Source organism: Triturus cristatus, chromosome 10, assembly GCF_964204655.1.
Source record: "Triturus cristatus chromosome 10, aTriCri1.1, whole genome shotgun sequence".
Taxonomy (NCBI): domain Eukaryota; kingdom Metazoa; phylum Chordata; class Amphibia; order Caudata; family Salamandridae; genus Triturus; species Triturus cristatus.
Genome location: NC_140593.1, coordinates 1,158,233,102 through 1,158,246,852, shown reverse-complemented (window position 1 = coordinate 1,158,246,852; position 13,751 = coordinate 1,158,233,102). Strand labels below are relative to the sequence as shown.

General features: G+C 50.2%; 1 protein-coding gene across 1 annotated transcript in view; it reads right to left on the bottom strand.

Moving 5' to 3' along the window:
• The window catches only part of LOC146796814 (metalloproteinase inhibitor 1-like), a 230,144-nt gene extending 218,095 nt beyond the window's left edge, over positions 1-12,049 (bottom strand). The window contains exon 1 of the mRNA XM_085629540.1: positions 11,708-12,049. The gene's annotated coding sequence lies outside the window, so the exon portion shown is untranslated. The remainder of the gene's footprint in view (positions 1-11,707) is intronic.
• Between the last annotated feature and the right edge of the window lie 1,702 nt (positions 12,050-13,751).

Here is a 13,751-nt window from a genome sequence, read left to right as displayed (position 1 = left end):
GAGGGCCCCAAAGTAATTCCCAAGGGAACCAAGGGAAAGGTTCTCAGCCACCCCCACCCCCGAAGCAGACCGGGGCCCCGACAGGTAACCCTGTTCAAAGAGGGCCCCTCAGATGTTACAGGTGTAACAACCTGGGGCACATTTCCGTGGATCCCAAGTGCCCCCTGTATGGTAAACCAGCACCCTCTGGTGCTCCACCCCCCAAGCAGGTGGATAGTGTAGCCTTGGGGAGGGAGATAGATGTCCAAGGGGCGGGGGATCCCGTACAGATGACCCTAGTCTCATTAGGAGACAGTGAGATGGTCGCTGAGGCCCAGCTGCCCCCCAATACTCAAAAGTATGGGCAGTGGGTGACCATAAATGGCAAGAGGGTGGGGGCTCTTAGAGATACAGGAGCCAGTGTGACTGCTGTCAAGCAACACCTGGTGTCTCAAGAGCAGGTTGTCCCGCACGCATTCTGCCGTGTTGTCAACGCCGACAACACAGAGAGTCAGTGTCCAATGGCTCAGGTTCCCTTTGAGTGGGGGGGGGTCTCTGGTACTCTGCAAGTGGCTGTGAGAGAGGCCATGCCTGTTGATTGTCTCCTAGGTAACGATTTGGAGAGCTCCCCTTGGGAAAAGGTGGAGAAGACAACTCACCTGCGGATGGTGGGCTTGCCTGATTGGGCGTGCGTGACCACCCGGTCGATGGCAGCCGGTAGGGGTGTTGAAGGAACCCTGGAGCCTGAGGGAGAGGCCCAGGAACCGGCCTTAGAGAGAGGGCAAGGGAGGCACGGGAATCCGGCTCCTGAAGTTCCCACGGCCCAGGAGGAAGCAGACCTTGAGGGGGATGCCCTGGAGCCTACCGGGGAACAGATAGCCGAACTGGGGGACCTGCCTGAGCTGACCCATTGGCAGCAAGAAGGAGGCCCCACCAGGGAGGAATTCTGCAGGGAGCAGAAAGAGTGCCCCTCTCTAGAGGGTATGCGGCAGCAGGCTGCAACCCAGGCCAATGGTGATCAGTCCGGAACTCACTTGATCTACTGGGAGAACGACCTCCTATACTCAGAGCCTAAGGTTGCTGAACCTGGGTCAGCCCGTGCGCTGGTGGTACCCCAGAAGTTCAGAGCCTTCCTACTGGGGCTGGCTCACGACGTACCGTTAGCAGGACATTTGGGGCAGGACAAGACCTTTGAAAGGCTTGTCACCCACTTTTATTGGCCCCAAATGCGCAGGAGTTCTGACACTCACTGCAGGACATGCCAGACTTGCCAGGCAAGTGGCAAGAGTGGAAGGAAGCTGAGAGCTCCACTCCAACCTTTCCCAGTGGTCAGTACCCCATTCCAGCGGGTGGGGATTGACATTGTGGGGCCACTGGACCCCAAGACAGCCATGGGCAACAGGTTTATCCTGGTCTTGGTGGACCATGCCACCCGGTACCCTGAAGCCATCCCTCTGAGGACAGTGACGGCCCCCGTGGTGGGACGGGCACTGATGGGAATTTTCTCACGAGTAGGATTCCCTCTAGACGTGGTGTCTGACAGGGGGACCAACTTCATATCGAAATATATGAAGTCCCTTTGGCAAGAGTGTGGTGTAACCTACAAGTTCACCACACCTTACCATCCCCAAGGAAACGGGTTGGTTGAGCGCTTCAACCGAACCCTGAAGGGCATGATTATGGGTCTCGAGGAACCCATGAGGCGTAAGTGGGACGTCCTCTTACCATGCCTTCTCTTTGCGTACCGCGAGGTGCCACAAAAGTCTCTAGGGTTCAGTCCCTTTGAGCTTTTGTATGGCCACCCAGTACGAGGACCTCTTAGTCTGGTCAAGGAAGGCTGGGAGCAATCTCCCAGGAAACCTCCCCAGAATGTATACAGTTACATGCTGGCTTTCCGGAACCAGACTAGGCGTTTCAGGCAACTTGCTGAGGCAAACCTGGAAGCCAGCCAGGAGGAAATGAAGCGGTGGTACGACCAGAACGCCACTCTGGTTGAGCTTCAACCTGGCCAAAAAGTGTGGGTCCTGGCCCCTGTGGAGCCTTGTGCACTCCAGGACAAGTGGACAGGACCCTTTGAGATTGTGGAGCGCAAGAGTTCTGTCACCTACTTGGTGGACTTGCGGTCTCCTAGGAACCCCTTAAGGGTCCTACATGTCAATCGACTGAAGCCCCACTTGGAGAGGTCCGAAGTGGGCATGCTCTTGGCCACCGATGATGGGACGGAAGAGGAGTCCGAGCCTCTTCCCGACCTCTTGGTGGCCTCAGAGCGAGACGGGTCAGTGGATGGAGTTAACCTCTCACCCACCCTGACCCCTGAGCAACAGGGTGACTGTCGCCAGCTGCTGGGGCAGTTCCCTGACCTGTTCTCCTTGGTTCCTGGTATCACAAATTGGTGCGTCCATGATGTAGATACAGGAGACAGCCTACCTGTGAAGCACAAGGCCTACCGGGTAACTGACAGGGTCAGAGCCTGCATCAAAGAGGAGGTCTCGAAGATGCTTGCTCTAGGGGTGGTTGAGTCCTCCAGCAGTCCTTGGGCCAGCCCAGTGGTCTTGGTCCCAAAGGCTGCAGCGCCGGGTGCCACGCCCGAACTCCGGTTCTGTGTGGACTACCGAGGACTCAACTCAGTCACGAAGACTGACGCGCACCCCATCCCCAGAGCTGATGAGCTCATCGATCGGTTAGGGGCTGCACGGTACCTCAGCACGTTTGACTTAACGTCTGGGTACTGGCAGATCGCCTTAACTGATGGAGCCAAAGAGAGGTCCGCATTCTCTACACCAGATGGGCATTACCAGTTCCGGGTGATGCCCTTTGGGATGAAGAATGCCCCTGCCACCTTCCAGAGGTTGGTCAACCAGGTGTTGGCGGGGCTGACCGAGTTCAGCGCCGCCTACCTGGATGACATCGCAGTGTTCAGCGGCACATGGGAAGAACACCTGCAACATCTCTGGGAAGTATTGATGGCGCTGCGCAAGGCAGGCCTCACGATCAAGGCAAGCAAGTGTCAGATCGGGCAGGGTTCAGTGGTGTACTTGGGACACCAAGTGGGGAGCGGCCAGGTGGCGCCCCTCCAACCCAAAGTTGAAACCATCCTGGCTTGGGAGCCCCCAAAGACCCAGACGGAGGTGAGGGCCTTTTTAGGACTCACCGGGTACTACAGGAGGTTCGTCAAGGGGTATGGCAGCATCGTTGCCCCCTTGACAGAGCTGACTTCGAAGAAGCAGCCCAGAAAAGTGATATGGACTGACACCTGTCAGAAAGCCTTCGACACCCTGAAAACTGCCATGTGCACGGCGCCCGTGCTCTTGGCTCCTGACTTCTCCAAAGAGTTCCTGGTGCAGACGGATGCATCAGAGCATGGTGTAGGGGCTGTTCTCTCACAGATCACTGAGGAGGGCTTTGACCAACCCGTAGCCTTTATTAGCAGGAGGCTACTTCCCCGGGAACAAAGGTGGAGTGCGATAGAACGAGAAGCATTTGCTGTGGTCTGGGCGCTGAAGAAGCTAAGACCCTACTTGTTTGGGTCTCACTTCCGGGTTCAGACCGACCACAGGCCCCTCAGATGGTTGATGCAAATGAGGGGTGAGAACCCAAAACTGTTGAGGTGGTCCATCTCCCTACAGGGTATGGACTTTACGGTGGAGCATCGCCCTGGCACAGATCACGCCAATGCTGACGGTCTGTCCAGGTTTTTCCGCCTTAGTGATGGCGAACTCCCTGGGGTAGGGTAGTTCTCCCCACTTTTCAGCTGGAGGGGACACGTGTTAGACCTGGCACCATTGGCGTGGGTCACCCTTCCATTTTTGTCTGTGCCTCAATGTGTTTTGTGTTGGTGTTAGCTGCTCAGGGCACTGTGCCACTGCCATTCAGTGCCACAGTGCAAGGGCTCCCTATGGTAAAATGTATTATGTGAATTGACTTCCACGTTTGGTTTATTTGGTTTACTATCAGTCCCTAGTAGAGTGCACCAGGGGTGCCAAGGGCTTGTATATCCAAATGCTGCTAGTGGGCTTGCAGCACTGGTTGTGCCACCCACCGACGCAGCGGGGTAAAATGTGTCTAGGGTCTGCCACTGCAGAACCTGCGCGCGGTCTGGTACCGTCGCGCTGACTGAGCAAGTGTCCCCACTTACCAGTCCCTAAACCTTCCCTTAACTACATGTTAGTCACCCCTCTGGTAGGCCTAAGCGCAGGGTGCATTGTAGGTATAAGGTAGGACATGCCCTGATGTGTGTGGCATGTCTTAATAGTGAATTACAGCCATTTTCGTTTTTCACTATTGAAGGCTACCTGCTCTCCATAGGCCAGAATGGGCTGCTGGGATCGCTACACGCTGTGACCCCAGTGGACTCAGAGAGCATAGTAGAAAGTCATGTTTAGTATGCCTGAACTCGGGATAATAAAATACATCTTTTAGTAAAGGTTATTTTAATATCCTGGGTTTGCAAAAGCTACTTTTAGAAAGTTAGCCTTTGCGTGCCTGACCATCTCAGTCCGCCTCTGCTGTGGGTGTGTGTTCTGCCTAGCAACAGTACAGGAACAGGGCTGGGGGATTCCAGGAGACAGGTTGGCTGCCAGGTGGTGGGTAGAGAGATTACACCAGGATGGGTGGGAGGAGTACACCCTGACTCTTGAATAGACCTGTGCTCTGCCACCACAAAGCCGGCGCCGCCCCCTGTGGAGCGGCTGATGTCTCTGCCCTGCTGCTGGAAGGAACAAGCCGAGTCACCACAACAGAGTGCTCCAAAACTGGACTGAGCCAGGCCCAGGCCCCCTGGCGCTAAAGAACAAAAGAATCCCTGTATAAAAGTAGGAGCCTGGCTCCTAAGAAATCAGATCCAGATTGCACCACGAAGGAACTCTGCCCGACTAGAAGGACCTGGAAGAAGCTGAAGGAGGAGTAACTTTCCCTGACCTGAGGGACTGGCCTGCAGTAGGTGCCTTGCTGAGGAAGGAGAGGAAAAAGACTGAAAGAGACTTTTGCACTTTGTTCTTCAACTATCTCCAAGGGCTTGGAAGAAGAGCTTGCCCCCTGAACTGAACCCCAGGACCAGTGGGTTCACCGTGTCTCCGCTCGTCTGAGAATTCGAGCCGTGTGCTTTCTCCCGCCGGAGTGCCCTGCGCACCTTCGCATCCCTCCTAGGGCCGTGACACCCAGAAGCCTGGCCGCCTCCACTCGCCGAGAGCCCCGCTCTACCTGAGTCGCTCTGGACCCATCGAGTCTGGCCGTCCCACTTCCCTGTCACCTGCCTGCTACTGGAGCGCGCTTGGTGCCCTCTCGCCCTCCCGCCGGATTTCTAGTAGGGAAGTGAACTCCAGCCTCGGACGGCCGCCCGTACGTCGTAAAGTATCCGGCCGCCCTGCTTCACCTCCCAGCCTGAGTCTGACCGTGCCGCCCTCTGCAGTGACCTCCCGCACAGTCCGTGTCGGGGGCCCTGGGCCGCACCTGTCTACCGAGAGCCGCACGCTGAAGTCTCGATCCGGAAGACCCGCGAGGTGCAGAACCTGCATCTCCCCCGAAGACTCGTCCAAGCACATCGCACGTTCCCAGGTACAGTGAACTCTCTATCGGACACGGGGTCCGCAACGTTCTGATTTCCCCGTATCACTGTATCCCGGGTGCCCTGCGCATCATCGTGACTGGACCGACTCAACCGAGCCCTGTGAAGCGCTCGTGATCGAATAAGTTACCAAAGACAAGAACAGTGCCTAATTATCATCTTGTGGCCTCCAGTTCGCAACCGTGATTGATGGTCTTGTACATGCCTGCGTAACAAAGAACCTTTTATATAAAGCATCCGTATTTTTGATACAACTTACGCCTGGTGTCCATTTGTGGGGGATCGTTGTGATTTACTGTGTGTGATCATAAATGCTTAACTGACTAGCGCCCTGAAGTTTAGCCCTGACTGCTCGCGCCACACTACCTATAGGGTGAGCAGGGGTTGTCCTGAAGGGGTAATTCTCTCGCCCTGAATGGAAGAAGGGACCACTGTTTGTCACAAGTACCTACCTGTGCCAACCAGAGGTTCCCCATTCTAACAATACCTAAAGACTGGGTAGTTATATCCCTCATAGCAGGTAGTTTTTGCTGAAGAAAGGAAAAAACTATTTTATGAAGTCTTTTGCAATAGTGCACCTAAGACAATAGGGTACCTTAGCCAAGAATATTACCCCACCTTTCAAGTTTGAGATACACACAATTCAAAACCACACAAAGCCACCACATCTCCTGACTTAGGAAGAAATAAGAAATACATGAACGGGAAGCAAGTTGCAGTTGTGTAGTACTTTACCGGCCTCTATTACAATGGCATTCCATTACATTACTTGGACTGCTTTGTCTACACCTGAATCATCTGGGCAAATATAATATCAGATATAGAGACTTTCTTCATTCCCACCGTTTAGTATTACGTTTATATTGTTGTTTCCAACTGAACTTTTTACATTATTTTTACGTTAATCTTACATGTTAGTTATTATTTTTTGTACATTACATTCATTTGAAATTAATTTTAATTTAAGATAGAAAACCCTTAGAAGGATAAACATAGGCCTGCAAATCTATGTGGGTTCACAAACCTTAACAGGGGTCTGTGAAGCCCCCAAAACAGAGAAAAATTGAGGCAAGTGTTCACTAGGTCACTTAAAGTACACGCACAGCAGGAGTTGGCACTACTTTATTCCCTTCCTACAACTAGAATTAAAATCAATAACCTTCTCTCCCCTTTGATAAGGATTAGCAGAAGCATGAGACGGGGCCACCCCTGTCACCAATCATTTTTGTCCTGTGAATATCGTCACCACCAGGGCATAACATTTGGAATTCGCAATACCCTGTTGTTATTGTATCCAACAACATTTTATTATTAGTAAAAGACTCAGAACACACATCTGAGCCCTATTAATTATGAGATATTTAATTCCAGGAGATGGTTGGGCCTGGCTATAACTTGGTCTATATTAATATCTTTAAGAAAACATTTTGTTGCGAATTGGATTTCCCCAAACAAATGGCAATTTCAACCGATTAATAGGCATCTTGTATCACTGGGACTAGGATATCGTACTAAGAGAGAAGTGAAAGTATAGCTGCGGTTGCAAACGTAGAGAAGAGGATGAGTCTGCAGCTACCAGGAGCTGGAAGAGTATCTCTTATGAAGATGGTGCTACTCCTGAAACTCTTACACCACTTGCAGAATATCCTGATCCCACTCACTAGGCCCTTCTTGGAACAACTTAGATCGCCAACCATCAAGTTGGCATGGGGAGGGCGCCAACCGAGGATTGCATGGAAATAAATGCAGCTCCCCTACGACGAGGGAGAAGGCGCTGCTCCAAATTCCAAGGTCTACTAGACTACTACCTCTACCTTCCTTCACAGGCTCAGTTTGCATGCCTTGTTCCATAACACCAGGCAATCGCACACTATGACTTGGAGGGAGGTTTGATTGCCCCAATCCTGTTAAATTCTGCTTTGCTGCAAAATCCATCAAGGCCTTCTAAAGAGAAGCACTGTAAAAATGAAATGAAATCCAGTATTTGTAAAGCGCAACCGAGGGTGTTAAGGCGCTGGGGGCCGTCGGTTAGATTAAGAGAGCTATTTACCAGAGTCACATGTTGCTGGACTAACCTGCCGCCGGTGATCAAACCACAAACCCCGTGGTCCAGAATCAGGCGCTCTGGCCGCTGCGCCACACCTCTTGCACTCCTATATTGTACTGGTTGGGCATTGTCCAGTCTGGCCGCACTGATTAAGGCAGAGGACCGATATTTGTTGTTTTGAAAGTGGGCACTGGCAGAAATGTGACTGGCATGAGAGACAAATCTACAATGCACGGTCAGTGTCTAGGAGCGTTTACTACAGAGTTTACAGCAGGTGTGGAGCTTTACTCAAGGCAACAATTAGTCATGAAGGCTGACATCTCCTGGGACTACTTTTATAGTCAGACAGGCGCTAATCTGCGTAAATACTATTTTCCATCCCACTCTTTCAGTGGTTGTATCATACATAGCTTTAATATTTCGATATGCGCAGAGCACAAGTCCTATAAAAAGAAGTGGGGTGGGACTGACAATATGCGAATCAACTCATGACGTCACGTGCTTAACGTGCCAGGTGTCTGAAAATTACACCGGGGCACGTTCAGCATAATTCTGTGGGGCCCAGCTTCTTGGTAGGGGGGACGGCGTCCACCCAGTGAAAAGAGTCGGGTACGCCGTGCCCCTGCGTGGACTCCCGACTCGAGCCCACATCGATTCCATTGCAAAGTCTGCTCGATACCAACTGCGCCTTCTTTGGGGGATTCGTCGCTTCTTCCTGGAGCACGACCTTAAACCCTGGTACAATCGCTGGTTTTCTCCAGATTGGACTACTGCAATTCTCTTCTTACTGGCCTCCCCAAATCCCACCTGTCCCCCCTGAAGTCTGTTCTCTATTCAGCAGCTCATTTCATATATGGGGCCAAAAGAAGCGACCACATCACACCCATTTTATCCACCCTCAGTTGGCTTCCCATCGAGGCAAGATCTATCTACAAGACTGCCTGTATCACCCACAAAGCCTTTCACTCCTCCTCCCCTCGCTACCTGGTGAATAAACTGAAACTCTCTGGAGGCTCCAGACCATCACGTAATGCAGAAAATGTATTGCTTGAGCCTACCACTTTCAAGAAGGAAAGATCGATGGCCCAATCCTTTTCAGGCAACGCGGTGAGAATCTGGAACTCACTTCCGCCTCAGCTCCGGACCACCACCTCTTCCCAGGCCTTCAAAACTGACCTCTAAGCTCTCCTCCTTCAAAGACACTTCCAAATTTAAATCACGCCCTCTATTTTCTGAAGGAAGTCCTTCCATTATAGGAAATTCTGTTCTCCATGCCTATAGAAGTGCCTTCCCAGTGTGTTCTTGTGTTCTGAGTGTCTGCCATTTAGTGCAGTTTGATACCTCTACTTGTACTTTGTACTCTTTTGTAACTTGCACACGTCACTTTTCCTTTTGTAATGTAGCGTTTGCTACCTCTTGTATTTTGTTTGCTTTTGATACATGCACAACGGCCACCACTGCCTCATGTAATGTAACGTTCGATTGTTTTAGTGTTTTGAGTGTGCCAGTTATTGCAATTTTTTACCTCTACGTGTACTTTGTATGCTCTTGTAACCTGCACACGTCACTTTTTCCTTTTGTAATGTATCGTTTGCTACCTCTTGTATTTTATTTGCTCTTGATACTTGCACAATTGTCACTATTGCCTCATGTAAGGTAACGTTTGCTTTTGTAACATGCTCACTTGTAATTTTTCTCCTCATGTATCATTACTGTTCCTATTGTGAAGCGCTCTGACACCTTCGGGTAAAGTCCGCGCTATATAAAAACGCATAAAATAAATAAATAAATAAATATGCATGAGTATGCAAGCGCCAAGGAAAGACCAACAAAACGCCAGGGCGCGGCATCAACGTCACTTTGCGCTTTTCCTTCATTTGTTTCTACGTCCCTTCAGAGACCGACAGAGCAGTGACACTTTGATGTCCCAACTGCTGGTTATTTTAAACAAGTTAAAAAATGCACAAGTCGTTCATAATTACCAAAACAAAAAAAACTAAGGAAACAACGCCAGCTTGCAGCATAGCTGGGGGACACGCGGGAATTGATAATACCTTGCAGGACATTACCGAACTAGTGCGTTTCCCTGGCTCCGGTGGTTGTGCATGCTCCAGCGGATACTCCCGATGACCGCTGTAGCCACCCCCGCACGCAGAGCCAGCGTCCACAGCATGAGCTAACGTCTGAGGCAAGCCGCTTCCTAGCTGAATGCCGAGAGGACACAAACACAGAACTGAATATTACAGGCCGGCTTGCCTAGGAATGTAGTTAGAAATGATAATGGTCGGGACACGAACCCACGACCTTTACCTTCATAGCATCCGTATACAGCTACCACGACCTTCACCTTCATAGCATCCGTATATAGGTACCACGACCTTCACCTTCATAGCATCCGTATATAGCTACCACCTTCAGAGCATCCGTATATAGGTACCACGACCTTCACCTTCATAGCATCCGTATATAACTACCACGACCTCTACCTCCATAGCATCCGTATATAGGTACCACGACCTTCACCTTCATAGCATCCGTATATAGCTACCACCTTCAGAGCATCCGTATATAGGTACCACGACCTTCACCTTCATAGCATCCGTATATAACTACCACGACCTCTACCTCCATAGCATCCGTATATAGGTACCACGACCTTCACCTTCATAGCATCCGTATATAGCTACCACAACCTTCACCTTCATAGCATCCTTATATAGCTACCACGACCTTCATAGCATCCGTATGTAGGTACCACGACCTTCACCTTCATAGCATCCATATATAGATACCACAACCTTTTTCTTCAGAGCATCCCTATATAGCTAGAGCTACCGCTATAGCGTCCTTAAAATTGAATGAAACTGCAATTTCCCCCGACCACAGAAAACACCAAAATGCCTCATAAGGGGAGAGGATGTGGTCCGTCGGCTAGACTGCAGACTTTGGTGCCGGAAAACAGGGTTCGAGCCTGGGGGTCGCGTCGACTTTCTGTGATTCTGGGCAAATCACTTAATCTCCCCGTGCCTGAATGTGTAATGTAAATACGGTGCTCGTGTACAGCGCTCCAATACCTTCGGGTCGAGTTCGCGCTATACAAAAGATGAAAAAAAGAACCCACGAACTTGGGTCCCGAGGGCTGTCATGTTACTCCACTATGCTATCAACATCTAATCCCATAACGCTGCGCCAGGCCTGCTTGAAACCCCCCGTTACGACGCTCCTGCGGCTTCCCAGGGGTCCACGGAGGACGCGACCCCCGGCCGCCGCCTTATATAACTTAAGTTGGTTTCGTTTACGTATTGGAGTGTCCGCAGGAATCCATCCCCTTCTGGCATCTAGCCCCTGGAGGAGGCTCGGCTACGTGGCGCAACTGAGGGCGCGCCCCGCCAGGCGAGGGGGGCTAGTCATTAGCTTTAATATTTCGATATGCGTAAGGATGCAAGCGGGGAGTAATCTGCGTGATGCTTCCAGTACACCCACACTCTGCCTCTTGTCTTGAAACTGAAAAGACGTTTTGTGAAACAGGCGACCCGCACTGCAGAAGTGTGAAATACCTGCTTTATTTCACAGACGCAACTTTTTCTTGTTCGCATTCCAGGCGCAAAGGAAAAGAGGGTTTACATTTTAAAGAGACTTCAAGCTCGGCATGTATGTGACGTTGTGAATTCTTGAAGCTGGCCAACTTTGTTTTATGGCTTAAATACTTCTCCAAAATCATTAGTATATTTTGCAGTTTCATATAGTGCGAACTCGACCCACGGACATCGGAGCACTTAACAGAATCACTAGGTATATTACGCAACTAACCCTCTATTTTGTTTGTGGGCAGGGGAGATATGGTGATATGGCCAGCATTACTGGATATTAAGACTTCCACTGAGAGTTAAACCTAGGTCCCAAGTTCCAAACTCGACAGCTTTGTCGCTGTGCCACATGCAAGATGTCGCGGGACAGACAGCGAGCATGCATTACAGTGGCAACGCCATGGGAAGACGGGACCGAAAAAAAGGGGACCGTAAAAAAGTTTCAACCTCGCGATCTGTCTTTTGAAATCTGTCATTGACGAGTGGTTTTGTGCCCCAGGGCCAGAAGTTGTATCGAAACGAAAGCCTTACCTGGGACAGCAGCGCTGTCAGTGCACGCAGTCTATAAACAGCTGGATAAGACGGTCACATCTGTGGCCCGTTCTTCGGATGCCTCAGCTGCCTCTGATGAAAGCCACCGATGTTGCCAGATTATTATTATTTTTTTTTTAGCATTCTCTAGCCCACAGCCAACCAAAAAGTAGCTTAAATACAGCCCAACGGCGCCCCTCTGCAAAGGAGGTTCTGTGGCACAGTGATGCAACCAGGAGTGCACACGGGCTGCTTACAGAGGTGCACTGAAGAAAAAAAACAAGCATTTGCAATGCAATCGGTCTGGCATTTGTGAAAGTTAGAGCTATTTTCGTTCTAAATGACATATTTTTTTTACTCTGTCTTTGGGTTCATGCTGTCATCACTTCAGGGGAGGAGATTCGCACTGTGTGCGTGATGATATCGTCACGCCTCACTCAATGTGGATGTTGCCAGGCTGTGGTAGCTGTGGAGCTCCCATGTTCTTTTTCCAGGATACCTGCCTCACAGGTCTCTTTTCTTTGTTGTAAAGGGTCTGCTTCTTGGCTGCACAGGGTTCACTCATCTGGCCATTTATATCTGTAGGAGTATTATTTAATACTTTTTTTTAAATACATTGCAATTAAAACATCAGTGTAAGGAAATGCCTCTTTTTGTATGGTTAACCCTTAAGTTTTGGACAGATGCTACAGGTTTTTCGACTCTGAGAGTGCACCGAGTCCTGTTCACCAGACCTCACTGCCGATGCCCATTCCTTAAAATGTGTATGCTCGATTGCGTTATACCCAATTGGCATAAGCTAACTTACACGTAAGTTCCTACGTTATGGTACCCAGGGCCTGTAAGTTAGAGGGTCACTCCAGGGATTGCAGCACTGCCACCCTGTGTGTGACAAAGGCACAATATGGCTCCCAGTCTGCTACTGCGGACTGGAAGGGCAGTATTAAAATGGTAACTCGAATGCCATTTAAAGCAGCTCTAAGGTAGGCTTATCAAGCCTGAAGGCGGGGTGCAGTATATTAGAAAGTGGAACATGTACTTTTTACATGTTTCAACAGTAAAAAACAAAAATTGTTATTTTTACTGTGGAAAAGTCTAGTAGCCCCTTTGGAGAGTGCAGAGTTAGAGGCTGCCACAGCAGCCCTGCTAAATTCTGACTGGGGCTACTAAAGTTGGTATTGTAAGGTATCAAACAACTCATTACATCAAGGCCGGCTTGTTGCCCAAGTCGAAATTAAAGTTACGTGTTGCAGGGTGCGACTATTGCAAAGTTGCCACTTTGTTACCCAAAGTCTCCTATTCCTGTTCACGGTTGCACATTAGATCTGTCCCCAAGACAGCTTTCTGCCCTTCTGGGGAGTGGTCTAAACAGTCGCAGGAAAGGACACAATACAATCTTGCATGGGGAGAGGTGTTACCTCTCCCTGGCAGGAAACCACACAGATGTTTCCCATAAGGGAGAGCTTCAAACGTGAATCCGTCTTCCAAGGCCAAATGACTAACACCTGGGAGAGGGGCTGCTGTATTTTCTAATTAGAAAGGCTGGCACTTAGGTCACAGAGGGGAATCCAGTTGTCAAACCATTTTTTCAGGAGCATTTTGCCCCTTGGCAGCCAAAACTCGGGGCTAGTCTAGGGAGCTCTGCAACCTAAGGTAAGGGTTCTGCCATGGTCAACGTGCACATAATTGAGACTTCTGGGATACCTAAATGTTAGTTATGTTATGTTAGTAACATTTATTACGCGCACAGCTGCCCCAGCTAAGGGGCGTCCCGGCGCGCGACAAGGTACAACATATCCAACATAGAACCACGGAGACAGCAAGGTCAGAACAGAAACGTTTTTAAGGATTTCCGAAAGAGCAGAAGGTCATTGGTAGAGCGGAGATGGAAAGGGAGCGTATTCCAAAGGGCTGCAGCTTTCACCCGAAAAGAACGCCCACCAGCTCGACAGAGCCTGAACCTCGGGACTAAAGCGAGCGCCTGCTCCGACGATCTTAATACACGTGATGGAACATAGCCAGAAATGAGATTGGAGAGCATCAG